This window comes from Sciurus carolinensis, chromosome 1 (genome assembly GCF_902686445.1).
Source record: "Sciurus carolinensis chromosome 1, mSciCar1.2, whole genome shotgun sequence".
NCBI classification, from domain to species: domain Eukaryota; kingdom Metazoa; phylum Chordata; class Mammalia; order Rodentia; family Sciuridae; genus Sciurus; species Sciurus carolinensis.
Genome location: NC_062213.1, coordinates 71,004,638 through 71,017,318, shown reverse-complemented (window position 1 = coordinate 71,017,318; position 12,681 = coordinate 71,004,638). Strand labels below are relative to the sequence as shown.

The window sequence follows — 12,681 nt, the reverse complement described above, 5'->3', positions numbered from 1 at the left end:
TGAATCATAAACTCTGGGATAGGGACCCTGCAATCTGTGTTTAGGGAATTATATATGAATGTTTGGCTCAAGTTTACCTTGGTATTGACTGAGAATAGAAAATGGGCTTTTTCATCAAGTTAGCAGTTTAAAAAAGATAATGAGGCAATGGTTTAGCTTTCCCAGAGAAAAACTGCATTAGATACTTTAAAGCAGTGTTATTTACATATGACTAATAAATGGACTGGCAATACGTGGTTTCATTAAATGACTCAGTATGTGTAAAATATTTAGGATAGTACCTGGCACATAATAAATGCTGTATAAATGTTAGCTAGTATTAAAATTATTATTATTTGGTTCCATAGGATATTCATTAATTGAATGAAATTCCCCATCTTCTTTTAGAGAGTATTTAAAGGACTTTACAAAGATACAAACAACAGTAATTTAAGAGATACTAAAAAATTAATAAAAAGAAATGAAGTTTCAATGCATGCCATAGAAATTCCCATAACTAACTCTTCTAATTTTAATTATTTCATCTACTTTGTATCACCGTGCATACCTAAGGGACTTGCTAACTGTTCACCCAGTCTTTTTCCTTTTCTTCTGGCTCAGAAAACCTTCCCCTGCAGTCCTCTACTTTTCCTTTTCAGGGCTCTAGGCTGCAGGTTAACACCTTTTGTAGCTTTGCAAGATGTCAGAGCCTATGATCATCTGTCCCCTAAATGCATGAAGCTGACTATCCTTCCACTTTAAACCCTATGCTCTACTGATGTGCTCTTACCAGAATAAGACATAGATAGTAGGAAGTCAAAGAGAATTTGAGTTCCTTTAAATAAAATACAATGTAATTGAATTCTGCACATGTTTAATCCTATACAACATAAATTTTAACGTGAAGTTTGTTATGCAGTGGTCTACTTTTAAGTTTTACCCATACCCAATTCTAGGGTCAGGGTCAAGGATGATTACATGAAAACACAGGTGTATGAAAAATGCCATCCTCTTCCAGGGCATCATGAATATTCAAACTGTATTCTTATATAAGATGTGAAAATAGCACTTCCTCTCTGTCAGAATACAAAACCATGGTACCGTGGGTGTGGTGGTTAAATGAACAGTGTATCTTCAGATAAAGGCACATTCAAATTCTACCACTTACCAGCTGTGTAACATTAGGGAAGCCCCTGGACATCTCCATGGATTAGTTTGTTCATCAGTGTAGAGTTGTGAAGATTCATTGAGATAAAAGTGTGGGAAAATGCCTAACACCTAGTCAATGCTAACTACTTTTGTTATTTTATGTAGAGCAGAAATGAAGAGGAGAGAGATAGATGAGAAACTTGATTCAGAGACCCTGGCTGGGTTGGAGAGGCTGCACCTCATGCCAGAATCAGTGCAAGATGGAGCTTATGTGCCAAGCATGAAGGGAATGCATTGGTAGGAGAACTGAGAAAATGAGGAAGAAAAACTTTGTCTTTCCATATGCAGACACTTGCATACATTTCCTTCCTGAGTTCTTGAATCCCGATGAGAAAACTCAGCATGTGTTTGGGAAGAAACCTCATGAATTAATATTTTTCCCAATGGAGAAGCTCACAGAAACTTTGAAGTGTTTATTAAAGAGTTGATAATGAGGAGAAAACTTTTTGAAAATCATATTAAAAAGTACCTCCCAAACTGCTTCAACAATTTAACCTTGGAATCACAAGACTGTGCTGGAATAGAAAGAACACATTTCTCTCTACCCTCGTTGTCCCTGGTGTATCACTTGCATGCTGATAGCTCTGATGGCCTCTTTCTAGGAGTTGGTGGAGAAATGATACTCTTTTTGTGACCAATCACATAATTACGGAGGTTGAAATTTGTAATCCTGATATCAAATATTTCATAATGACATCAATTTAAACTTAATATTGCCCTTATCTTTTGACAAAAATAAGGTTTAATATGTTTTTCTCCTAGAGGGGGTGAAATAAGGAAAGACTTTATTATACAAGATAATTAAAATTCTTCCTGAGGTTAAAAGTGATTTAAAAAGAATCACAACATGAGATAATTAGGCCTTATTAGACACTTTATCTGCTTCACTGAAGTCACTTTTTCCAGGATGATAAAATGTGCCTTTGTCTTTTTTTAGAAAGCTGGATACCAAATTTGGAGAAAAAAATGATCTTTCCTCCTCCTCTTAGACTCAGCACATGACTGTGTGAATGGATTTGTGGAAATAATTTAATGACAGGGTTACAGTTTCCAAAAGCTAGACCTTTAGAGAATGTGATGGTTTTCAAGTACTTACTCATTTTTTTCTAGTGGAATTGCATTTTACCCTCTATTTTTAGTTGGGTTAACAGAAAATGATATGAATTTGTATTTTCTGATTTTTTCCCCCTGACAGGCAGAATAATAACAGATTAGTTTTGGGATATTTAACAAAATCCTTTTGTTACTTGACAGACACATTTATGTGTTCTTTTGCCATAACAGGTAAGGAGAAGAATGTCAGTGTTTTGTGTTTTTAATGTCTAAAGAACATATAATATAGGCTATTATAGTAACCATACAGGAGTGGATGGTATCTTTTAGAGGAAAAGTGGTTTAGGCATTTAAAGCTCATGGTGTTTCTGTGAGAGGAAGCAGGTACCTGAGGAGCATAGGAGTTCTGTCAGAGTTCTAAACCTGATCCCTACATGAGGCCTGGTATTGCTTTTCTACTCTGCTTTTAGGCCCAAGGATGGTGACACAGAGGTTCCCACCTCTGCTAATGCTCTTTGAACTTCCAATGGATTTTTAACAATGTTCAATACAACTAATAATAAGTGAATCAAGCAGTATTTGTTTTTGCTAATAAATTTGTTTCCAACTTATTTCCATCTATTCGCCAGGGGATGACAAGCAATTGTTGCACTTTGTCTTTAAGGAAACATTTCAGTTTTATTGACAATGACTTGCAATGGAGGTTTCATCCTACCATTCCTTCCTTCTGGGAGAATCATTTCTTCGGGGAAAGGCTTATGTCTAGATCAGAGCATCCAGGGTGAATTAAAATCTCCAGATCTCTTTGACTGAAAGCTAGGAACACAGAACTGTTAGGTAAATGTCTATTTTAAGGTGAAATGTCTAGGGGAGAAGTAGTGTTCTTCAGCAGAAAAGTAGTTCCTGTCATATGTTTGCGGGATCTATTGTAAATGATATGAAGGAAATTGTTGCCTTAAAGAGAAACTTAAACAGCAAAATAAGAAAGGAATAAAACTAAAATTGCAAGCATAAGAATAGCAATACCAAAGACATTCATTAAAAAAGGTTTTAAATGTTTCCATGTGAGTGTACAGCTGCTTCTCAGGGTGTTTGTTCTACCTGGAGTTTTACTCTGTCAAGCTGGTAGTTTCTATCTAAAAGAATATGACGGCTCTGGGGTCCTAGAGATGGATAAGCATTAATTTAAAAAAGTGGACAAAACACTTTTTAAATCTTTTTACATTTTATTTGGGTTTTGATTTACTGCACTGGCTGTGATTTCCAGTGCAATGTTGAATAGAAGTAATGATGGCATCTTTCTCCTGTCTCAAACAAAAAAGACAAAAAAGTTTATTTTGATGTCTAACCATTAAATGTTATGCTTGATTTTCCTAGTTGTTTGCTAATATTTATCTCGACAGGATGCTGATTTTTATCCTATGTCTCTTCTGCTATGGTGCAGATCATCATAATATTCAGTAAATATGCTGAATTACTTTGATTGATTCTCTAATGGTAAAGCAACTTTGAATTTCTAGGGCAAATCAAAGTTGGTCATATTGCATCATTTCTATGCATAGCTGGATTCCATTTGCTAATATTTTATTTAGGATATTTGAATCTGCTTCTAAGTGAGATTGGACTGCTATTTTTCTTTTATGTTGAGTTTTGAACCAAGGTTATCTTGACCTCATAGAATCATCTGAGAAATGTATCCTCCCCCCGCTTATCTCTGGAAGATTTCTTGAAAGATTGGGGTTATTTCTTTCTTAAATATTTGGAACAACTCACTGGAGAAGCCATCGAGGCCTGCAGTTCTCCTTATGAGAACACTTTGAGTTCTACTTGGTTTTATGTCAGTTTTCTAAGTTATGTTTTTCTAATAGTTTGTCAGTTTAATCTAGGTTTTCCATTTTTTTGGCATGCCATTTGCTTGTCCTCCTATTGTCCTTTTCAATGTTTTTGCAGCAACTGTAGCATTGTTTCTTCTCCTTTCCTGATATTGATTGTGTTTTTCTTTTTTTTTTCCCCCTGGATCATTCTCTCAACATTTATAAATTGAGCTTCTTTTGGTCTTCTCATTTGTGTATTTGTTTCCTGCTATGATAATTTATAGTCATGCCTCTATTTTTCCTTCTGTTATATTTAACTTACTTTTTTTCCCTCTCATTTATTGATCTGGAAGTTTAACTCATTTCATCCTTTTTTCTAATATATGCATTTAAGCATATTGATTTTCTCCTAGATCTTGTCTTTTCTGATTTCAAGATTTTGAACATATATTAATTTTAGTTCAAAATGTTTCTATCTTTCTGATTTCTTATTTGATCCATTGGTTTGTTAATACATTTATCAGATTAAATAATATTAAGGGATTTTTAGAGTTATCTTGTGCTTATCAATTTATAACATAATTACATTGTGGTCAGAGAATATTCCAAGATTTCAATTCTTTTAAATTTGTTGAAAAATCCTTTATGGTCTACTATATTGTTATATGTTGAAATGCTTGGGCCTGTAAGTGTTTGATATTGGGTTGTTTATAGATTTTGGAATTTTTTCATATACATAATGAGATGACTTGGGATGTGACCTGTGTCTAAGCATGAAATTCTGTGTTTCATATACAACTTATATACATAACCTGATTATATAATTTTTAAATTATTTTTTATTTTTACAGACTGCATTTTGATTCATTGTACAAAAATGGGGTACATCTTTTCATTTCTGTGATTGTGCCTGATGTAGATTCATACCATTTGTGAAGAACTCAATCAATAAATGGGTCAAGGAACTGGACAGACACTTTACAGAAGAAGAAATACCGGCAATTAATAAATATATGAAAAAGTATTCAACATTTCTAGTAATTACAGAAATGCAAACTAAAACAATTCTAAGATTTCATCTTATTCCAATTAGAATGACTATTATCAAGAACACAAACAATAATAGATGTTGGCATGGATGTGGGGAAAAAGGCACACTTGTACATTGCTGGTGGGGTTGCAAATTGGTGCAGCCACTCTGGAAAGGAGTGTGGAGATTCTGCAGAAAACTTGGAATGGACCCACCTTTTGACCCAGTTATCCTACTCCTCAGTTTATACCCAAAGGACTTAAAATCAGCATACTACAGTAACACAGCCACATCAGTGTTTATAGCAGCTAAATTCACAATAGCTAGATTGTGGAACCAACCTAGATGCCCTTCAACAGATGAATGGATAAAGAAACTGTGATATATATACACAATGGAATATTATTCAGTCATAAAGAATAATAACATTGTGGCATTTGTAGAAAAATGGATGGAATTGGAGAATATCGAGCTAAGTGAAATAAGCCAATCCATAAAAACCAAAGGCCAAATGTTTTCCCTGATAAGTAGATGATGTTATATACAATATTCTTAATAATTTTGCTTACAAAACAAAGTTTTAAGTTGTGGAATTTTCCATTTGTGATGTCATGTTTTTGCTCAACAAAGTTTCAGAGTTTTGGAGCGTTTCAGATTTCCCTGTCACGCAGTTGTGACCATGACTTTTGTGGTAAGAAGTTGTCCACCAGGGGAAGCCCACTTTCCAGAAATATTCCTACTATCTGAATATCACCAACATTCTCATTTTGACCATCTGCCCCTAATACTGCATGGCAGGAAAAAGAGGAAAGAGCTATTGTGGGACTCTGAGTATAAGATGAGAGATTTTTTTTTAAAAAAAGGGTTTAAAACCAGTGTATAAACAACCAACACAAACTCCAGTAATCACTTTGTATTATGTAAGCCATCATTACACAAGGATATTGGGTGGGGTAACTTCTGAAATGATGTGAGGCTAAAGTAGAGGTGACACTAAAAGCTGATCATTCTGAACCATGAACACCTGTGAGGAGCTTCTGCAGTGATGTGTTCTTCATCTTTGAAGAACAAAAATGGTAAACTGAAAAAGGGACATGATAAACAATGACAATATTTTTATTTGAAAATTTCTCCTTTATCCACATAGCAGAATTTTTCCTGTCAGAATTACTTTCGTAGAGTCACAGGAATGTTGGGAAAAATTTCTTTCTTATTTAAATTTATACACTTACTATCAAACAAGTTGAATAATTATGAGAATAAAATGAGATTGATTTTTCTTCGTGTTTTACAGCTCAGCCCATTCTGATTCATTGGGAAATTTCTGGACAATTACGTATTTAACAAGACTCTAACTAACCTACCTGCTAGAAAAAGCCTCTCATAAGCAAAATTTAGGGGTGAGGAAGAAAACCATCCCCAAAGAACTGTATAAAATATTGATATTATCAAGAATCACTGTTGTGATATAGATAGCTCCTTTAGAGGAGGGGAGACTTACTGACCTCCAAGGGGAAGTAGAAAGATCACAATGACCACTTACGATGGCAGGCACCTGTGTTCAAGGAGTAATGATGTAACTGGAGATTTTGCCATGAACTGATATGCATGTGCTAACAAGGCATTACCAATTCCATAAATGCAATGAAAATGACATTAAATACAAACAAAAGAAATATACCTAATGGAATGGTCAGAGGGTATCACTGTATCTTGAGACACTTTCTACAGAAGAAAATTAGAAAACCTGATTTTGGAAACACAGCTAAGAACATCTGGTTATGGGAAGATAGAAAAGAAAGCAGATGCAATGTCCCTGTGGATGACTGGACAGAGGAGGGGAAGGATGTGCTCCTCATGCAGACTATGAAACAGGTGCAGGAATATTACTGCTGGTAATATGAAACTTGAGCCACCGAGACAGCTGCTAGAAACTTATTCAGCTAAAAGCAGGCTTTGATAAGCCCTTCAATTGCCTTGATGAGACTTTGTTCTCCAAGAAGATAGAAGATGTAATATGGAGAACTTTGGAGCTAATTCTTACCAGTAAGGAAGAACTTGCTGGTGATGCAGATGTAATAGAGGACATCTCAGATTTCATGAGAAGAAAAAGAAGTAATTTCTAGAATAATAAGACATATACACACACACACACACACACACACACACACACACACACACACACATATATATATATATTCATGTTAATGAAATCATATCAAAGCAAAATCAAGGAAAGTATGGTTCATCAGCAGGTGTTTATGAAGGTGGAACTAGAGTTGGACTGGCCAGATTCGGGGAGGGATGTCTCAAGATGGTCCTGTTTTAACATCATTTCATATATATGGGCAGAAAGGTACTATTCACTTGACTTCCAGATTCCATCTTCCTTTATATGGGTTTATAAACAGTAATGCTGAAACTTTTGAGGAGTGATTTGAACAACCCAAGAAAATTTCAGGTCATGGATAAGCATTACTTTGTAGTTACTGGATAATGTGCTGGTTGCTGACCAAAGATGACCCCATAGGCCAGTAGTGGTTAGGTGACTAGTGTAACATAGAGATACACTTAGAGAAGTTTGGATATTCTGTTGATCACAGCTCAGTTGTCATTTACCTAACTCCAGGTTCTTCAAGTCATGTCATAGTAACAAGTACTGTAATTAGCTTCCATTTTGGTGACAAAATACTTGAGAAAATCAACTTAAAAGGAGGAAGGTTTTATTTTGGCTTATGGTTTCAGCCCATGGTTGGTTGACTCTGTTGTTTCTGGGCCTGTGGAAAAGCAGCACATCATGGTAAGGAGCACATGACAGAGGAGCCGCTCACTTCATGGGAGCCAGAAAGCAGAGAGATTGATAGGAAGGGTCTGGGATTCGCAATATCCCCTTCAAGGGCATGTCCCCAGTGACCTAATTTTATCCCACTAGGACCCATCTCCTAAAGTTTTCATCACCTTCAAACAGCATCACAGCCTGGGGACCAAGATTTTGGAGAATGGGGTTTAGGGAAAATTTATGATCCAACAAGAACTTTTGCTGAAATAGCCTTTATTCCTGTACCAAATGTCTGAGGACTCCAGTCTTTTATTTTCTCTATCTTTCTTCCTCTTCCCTTTCTTTCTTTTGCAATACTGGGAATTGAACACAGTGTGCTCTACCTTCCACTAAGCTACATCCTCAGGTCCCCCCTCCACCTTTTCTTTTCTTTAATTTTGAGACAGGGTTTCACTAAGTTCCTCATTCTATCTGGGCTTCCTGAATTGATGGGATTACAGACAGGTGTCACTATGCCCTGCTTACTTTTTCTTTTACTTCAACATCCCTCATTATTGAGATGGATCTCAATGGGGACAAGCTCTTCTTAGACTTGGGAGATATTCCTTTCTCCTCAAATTCTAGTCTCCACAAGTCTGCCACCAATTTTCCCTGAGTCAAGGAAGCACATTAAGGAAAGATAGGGAGAAAGCACATGAGAGAAGATGTACTTTTTTTCCCTTACAAATTACTTTGCCTCAATATTTAAAAAACTACTTTCTTTCCACCATATCTTGCCTCAATATATTTTAGAATTGAAGTTTTTATTCTGACAGAGTTTTAGATTCACATGCAGTTGTAAGAAATAACACAGTGACCCTGTCAACTTTTTATTCAGTTTTTCCTGATGGCAACATCTTGGAAACTATAGTATTATGTCACAACTAGGACATCCATATCAATACAATCCATCAATATGTACCTCACTTTCCCCAATATTTTCTGTATTAATGTGTGTATTTGCATGTGTTTAGTGATATACAATTTTATCACATGCACAAGTTCATGGAGTTATGGCCATTGTCAATGAATACAAGAAGTTTATCACCAGAGAGTTCCCTCATGTTGCCCTTTTATGACCACACGCACTTCCCTCAGGGTCCCCTTTCCAAGCCCTGGCAACCATTCATGTGTTCTTCATTTCTGATTTTTAAATTTTATTATCTTTTTTAAAATGTCATACAAATGAAATCATTTAGCATGTAATATTTTGGGACTGGCTTTTTTTCCCCCTTAGAAATTCAATATATTTTAAGAAATAACAAAAAACAACCTCTATTTTAGGGATAGCTGATCACAGAAGGAAATAAACATACATTCTATTTGGCTTGTTTTCTTTATTGAAAATAAAATTTGAAGTGGAAAGGCTAGAATACACCATATGTTGCCAAATGTATATGACCAGTTCCAACCTCTCTTCTAAGCTCCAGACCCAGATTTACACTTCCTTCTGGAAAGTTCCACATGGATCACTTGAAGAAAACTCAAATGCAATGTGTTCAAAATCTAATGTGTCATATGTCATTCTTTTCCCAGAAAAAATTCCTCTGTTCCACCTGTACTTTCTGCTTTAATGAAAGGTGCCAAAGTCCATCAACCCCTAAATTCATCAATCAGTCCATATATTTTCATGTCACAGTCAGCATCCCTTACTCCTGCCACCTACTCCTCTCTACCTCATTAGCTCATTGTTATTAGCACCTTCATTTTCAACTACTGTAAATACCTCCAGTGTGCTTCTGTTTTCGTTGCCTTTTTCTAGGTAAGAACCTTGTCTTTTTCATTTAAGCTATTGCAGTCCATGTAAACTGCTGTTTCAATCTCTTAATTCAATATCTCATTAACCTCTTTGTTGAGATGATCTTTCTGAAGCAATGATTCAGTTATATCATCCCTCTGATATCTAATACATATAGTATACCTGTAGACAAAATAGACTGTTCCATCAGGTTATATTTCCTATAGAAACCAGCCCTGAAGTTTGTGACTCCATGGTCCCTTTGAGTACTCATATTCCATAAGCACACTTAAGAAGCACATTTGAAATTTTGACCTACATTCTGTTTCAAAGCTGCAGTAACTGGAGGTATTAAAAAAAGAAAGAAAAAAAGAAAGAAAGAAAGAAAGAAAGAATCCCTGCTGGTGGGCTTCTTTTGTTGTCATTTGCTATGCTTCTGGCTTCTTGGTGAACTTTTGGATGAAGTCATTATGTAACAAGAAGCATGATGACAATCTTTATATTGTAGAGACTGGAGATTCTACATTTGCAGTCCTAAAATAATTTGAGAGATTAAAACCTATACTCAGGAGCTCAAAGAATAGTGTGTGCCACTTATGATGCCTAGTTAGAAGCTGAACTGGTTATTTCAGAATCTAACTCATACAGAGTGCTAGTTCTTACGAAATATGTTAACCATAAAAACTTGATTGGACTCTGAAAGTTTGCATACCACAGAGAAAATCCCCAGGAGAATTTCAAGATGCTTAGTCATGAAATTCATGGATGCAAATCTTTTTCCAAGTGTTTCAGATGAACTAGATCATGAAAGAATGTCCTACTTTATCAGATGCTGTGCAGAGACTAGCACCTTCACTCTGCTGGAATGTATTCACTGGCATCTAAAGCCCAGTAAAATGGTAGTAAGACTGCAGTTTGGAGATTCTTGATTTTGTATTGACTGGGACTTCAGGAACATGTTTTATGATGATGTAGTGATTCACTGCTACAGAGTGCCTGAGATCATCCTGAACATGGACTTCAAGGAAAGAATTGATGTTTGGTTGATTGGATACATGATGGGACAAAGGATCCAAGGTTTCTTTCTTACATACAGATGATACTGACCATTGAAATAAAGTTATCAAACAGCTTGAAGCACCATGTCCTGAATTTAAGAAGAAACTCTAACCAACAGTAAGAAATATGTTGAAAATAGCCCTAAATATGCTGAAAATAGCTTTGAGAAACTTTCCTAATGTATTTTTCCTGGTTGACTCAGTACAAAACAAGCATAAAGCCAGTCAAATAACAGATTCGCTATCCAAAATGCTGGTCACAGATATATTTAGAAGAATTTCTGTAGATGAAGTTCTCAGCACCCATGTATTAATGCCTGATATGATCCTTCTGAAGCAGATGCCCCCAAATCACCAAAAATACCCAACAATTGGTTAAATGAAAGAGAAAATATAGCAAAAGAGTAGCAAGAATTGATAAACAAGAAAGAGACTTGGAGGAGTGATCCAACTATGATATTATACAGGGGCAGCCCTCTCCTTCAGCACAAGGGAGCAGAGTTCAATGGCTTTCAGTATCCATCATCATTGTCATCTGCCCAAGATGTATCTTCAAGGTCAACAGATCCAACTTTGACTTTAGGACAGCAGCATCAGTTGGACTTCTGGGCTGCTATAGATGACTACTTGGACCTTTGTGGGTGGAGTAGGAAGGATGGGGAGTTGATTAGTTATTGATAAAACTACTTGCAAAACAATTCTTGCTCTTATTTTTAAAATGCAGGATTTTTTTTTGTAGTAGTTTATTTTTAAAATTTCAAGCAATGTAATTTAAAACCTAAATTTGTGTTTTAAAATAGTAACAAAACTCTAATGTAGTTTTGCTTTAATTAAGTATATAAAGTTAATCTAACAATTTAATCATGGTTTGTTTTGCATGTTTACTTCATCTGATGCTACTGATTTAAAAAAAAACTGAATTTGGAAAACTTCATTTATTCATGAATATCATTTATTAATGAAATATTATGTGATGACCTGTCAATATCATGAATTATATAAGATTTTTATGCTTCTTTTGTAAGAATTTATTTAACATGTTTCATTCATGATACTGCCCTTCAGGGTTATGTTCTTATCAATGAAACAACACCAGAGAAATAAGGGAAAATAGCCTGTAGCCGTTGAACTTAGAAATAACTAAGTAAATGATGGACCTCCAGTATTTGCTGCTTGCCAATCATAATTTAGTTATAACTGGTAGGCAATCTACTTAAATTTTGTCAAAAATGCTATCATCTAACTCTATAAGAGAGTGGGCGAGCACTACCACTTTTCTTTTACCTCACCCAACCAAAGCCAAGTAAAGGAATATTGTATATTCTGAAAATCTCTGTCATGATCAAAGCTTATGATCTTGTGAAGTAAAAAAGATACTTTGTGAATAATACATTTCAATGTGAATAAACAGATTGTTCATTTCTGTTAACTGTGAGCCTGATTTGTGTACACCGAATTAATCTCAGGCTATAGGTCTTAGCAATGGTCTAGAGTCTGGTGTTCCTCTTTCCTGTAGTTTTGGTCCCTTCCACCTTCGTAGTTTCCTATTACTTGGAGGATTAGTAGTTGAACACCAGTTCTCATACTGTTTCTGGTCATTTTATTCTACCTGTAGCATAATCATATTTATAATGGCTATCAGGAGGGTCCAAAGACTACTTAGATTGTGTCGATGACAACAAATGAGCAACATACCAATTATCTGAAAATACTACCTCAGTCATATAAAAGGATATCATTTTATAAGGACCATTTCTTCACCTTGAACAGAGGAGTTATAAATCTGATTATTTTATCTAAGTCCTTCATTGTTTTATACCTGTTTTTTTCATATAACATGCAATGCAAATATCAAGTAGTCTAAGAATGATGGTGTTCCTGAAAATTTTGCACTGTTTGAATTTTATACTTATAGAATTATTGTTCTAAAACTGAATTTTTCCTAAGTAAAAAATCACTGAGATCTGAGAGAGAGAGAGAGA

General features: G+C 35.3%; 1 pseudogene; it reads left to right on the top strand.

Annotated features, from left to right (window-relative positions):
- Positions 1 to 10,100: 10,100 nt before the first annotated feature.
- LOC124983714 (mitogen-activated protein kinase 8-like) lies at positions 10,101 to 11,377 on the top strand (annotated as a pseudogene).
- Positions 11,378 to 12,681: the final 1,304 nt, after the last annotated feature.